The following is a 3,106-nucleotide window of genomic DNA, read 5'->3' as shown; positions in this document are numbered from 1 at the left end:
CTTTAAGTTTATTTCAAGGTTCAAGTCACGGCTCAGGTTTTTGTTTGACTTTTTAAAAAGAGATTTAATAATTAATAATTGAAACTTTATTGATCCCTCAAGGGGGAATTCTTTTTACACTCATTTTCATTTGTTTATACACGCAGTTTAACCCACAATCCCCCACACACACAAAGGGCTCAAAGACATGCAAATTTGGAGAGAGATGGTAGAGTGATTTACACGTTTCTGTTTACTGGTTCTCACACTGTTTGTATAAATCAGCGAGTTGATCATATAATAATAATGTAAGTGAAACACAGCATGGACACAGTCACTGAGGTGGACTGAAAAACCTTTTCCATTTTCTTCTCCAAAGTTTTAGTCCACACTTACTAAAAAGTTTATAAAAATACAGAAAATCCTGTTCTATCACTCAGACACAGTAAATCAAGCAGTAGCTAGTCTCAGAATCCAGTGTGTGAGCTCCTGGTACACCCACAGTGATTAAAACTCTCTTCTTGTCGTCCTGATGTGAATCACGCCGTATACGAATTACATCATCTGCCATTCCTCTGACGTGTTGCTGCTCTGGAAGTGTTTGTCCACCTGCAGCCTCCTCAGCTCCTCCAGGCCCGGCTCCACACAAGGTTTCTCTGGAGGAGTGTTCTAAAGATCTCTCATTGAGATGTGGCTCATGTTGTTGTTCATTGATGGGGCTGTTGGAAATTAAAAAGATAAATACAGGGAACACAAACTTATCAATGTTAGGCCTCAGTGGAAATTACTTTTCAAATTCCAGATCACTGTACAAGGCCACAACACACAATGACTTATGCTTAAGAGAACAGCGCCACCGTCCTGTTGATGTGGTTATTGCACCAATCCTCGTTAGTATAGTGGACAGTATCTCCGCCTGTCACGCGGAAGACCGGGGTTCGATTCCCCGACGGGGAGAAGCATTCTTCTTGACACTCTTCAACATCCCCCCAGAGAAGCTGCGCTCCTCTGAATTCATTGACCCACCGGTCCGGGAATCAACTCGTGTCCTCTTTAGATGCTCTCTGTCCTCTCACCTCCCTACCGGCAGGATCATCTCCCCCCTCCCTGGCTGTCTGAATCTCTGCGAACCAATAGATCGGTGCTACGAGCAGCAGAAAGAAAATGGAGAAAATCACATCATCCTGATGACCTTGCCCATTACCACCACCTCCTCTCTGACTTCACCTCAACAGTATCAGCAGCTAAATCTGCCTTCTACCTGTCAACGATCAATTCCTCTGCCTCCAACCCCAGGAAACTATTTTCCTTATTCTCTTCTCTTCTCTTCTCACCCCTCCTACTCCTCCCCCTCCTTCCTTCCTCACTGCTGATGACTTTCCAACTTACTTTACCAAGAAAGTAAAAGACATCAGCTCCTCATTTACTCCTATGCCCATCCAGAAAGCACCTCCCCCAAACCTCACCTCTGATGGCCTTACCTGCTTCAGCCCTCTCTCCTCTGAAGATGTTCTCACGCTAGTGACGTCTAACCGTGCCACCACCTGTTCCCTTGACCCGATTCCCTCCTCCCTTCTCCAAGACATCTCTCACGACACAGCTGACATCCGTAACTACAGACCTGTATCTCTTCTTTCATTCCTCTCTAAAACACTGGAACGTGCAGTCTACAACCAACTGTCCTCCTATCTTACAGAAAATGACCTCCTTGACCCTAATCAGTCAGGCTTTAGGACTGGTCACTCCACTGAGACGGCCCTCCTCACGGCGACTGAGTTGTTCTGTGCCACCAGAGCCTCGTCCATCTCGTCAGTCCTCATTCTCCTCGGCTTATCCTCTGCGTTTGACAAAGTCAACCACCAAATCCGCCTCTCCACTCTGGCTGAACTTGGCATTGCTGACTCTGCTCTGACCTGGTTCACATCATACCTGACAAATCGCACCTTTCAGGTCACATGAAACGGCACCTTGTCCAATCCCTGCCTTCTGGAAACTGGTGTCCCTCAAAGCTCAGTATTAGGACCACTTCCGTTTTCACTATACACTAGATCACTAGGCTCTGCAATCACATCGCATGGATTCTCTTACCACTGTTATGCCGACGACACCCAACTGTTCCTCTCTTTTCCCACATACTCCTCCAGCACTCACGTTGTGACGTGCATCTCGGAATGTCTGGCAGACATCTCCGCTTGGACAGCTGCGCATCACCTCAAACTCAACCTTAGAAAACTGAACTGCTCTTCATCCCGGGGAAAGACTGCCCTCATATGGACCTGTCAGTCACTGTCGAGGATGTCACGGTATCACTTTCGTCGACGGCAAGGAACCTCGGCGTAATCCTCGACAATGGACTGTCCTGCACCCCCAACATCACTGATGTGGCCTGATCCTGCAGGTTTGCCCTCTACAATATCTGCAGGATCCGGTCTTTCCTCACTAAAGACACAACACAACTCCTGGTCCAAGTGCTGGTCATCTCCCACCTGGACTATTGCAACTCCCTCTTGGCTGTACTCCCAGCCTCTCCCAAATTCTCCCATGTGACCCCCTCCTCCGTGACCTCCACTGGCTTCCTGTTGGGGCCTGCATCCGATTCAAGATGATGGTGCTGGCCTTCAAGGCCGTCAATGGAACTGCACCCATCTACCTCCAAACACTGGTCAGACCACATGCCCCAGCGAGAGCACTTCGTTCATCAGCTGGCCGACTGGTACCCCCATCGCTGAGAGCAAACATAGCCCGCTCAGCGAAGTTGCGACTCTTCTCTGTTTTGACACCTCAGTGGATGAACAAACTCCCGAACAATGTCAGGACAGCGGAATCGCTTACCTTTGTTGGTGAAAACAGACACATAAAGTTGTTGTTGAGATCAATACTCCTGATGCTTCTTCTTGAGCTGGTGGAGATGGATGGAAACAGAGTGAGGGGGCTCCCCTCCGGTGTCCGCCCCGCACCGTAGTGATTCTACACAGAATCCAAAAGCCAGGCGGGTGCCGAGGTAGTGATCAGCAGGGGGAGTTGGGGATGAGAGGATGTCCTTGAGTCTCTTCTCTACGGTCACCAGGTGCGGGACAAAGTGGTGTGCCATCCTCTCCAGGAGCTTTGCACGCTGCTTGGTGCCTGC

The 3,106-nt window shown here is 48.8% G+C and overlaps 1 non-coding gene across 1 annotated transcript; it reads left to right on the top strand.

The window, feature by feature from the left end:
- The first annotated feature begins 864 nt into the window (after positions 1-864).
- trnad-guc (transfer RNA aspartic acid (anticodon GUC)) lies at positions 865-936 on the top strand. Its single transcript has one exon. It is a non-coding gene; the product is annotated as a tRNA-Asp (tRNA).
- The last annotated feature ends 2,170 nt before the right edge of the window (positions 937-3,106 follow it).

This window comes from Paralichthys olivaceus, chromosome 24, assembly GCF_024713975.1.
Source record: "Paralichthys olivaceus isolate ysfri-2021 chromosome 24, ASM2471397v2, whole genome shotgun sequence".
NCBI classification, from domain to species: Eukaryota; Metazoa; Chordata; class Actinopteri; order Pleuronectiformes; family Paralichthyidae; genus Paralichthys; species Paralichthys olivaceus.
The sequence above is the reverse complement of the archived record's forward strand: the minus strand, read 5'-3'. Positions and strand labels throughout refer to the sequence as shown.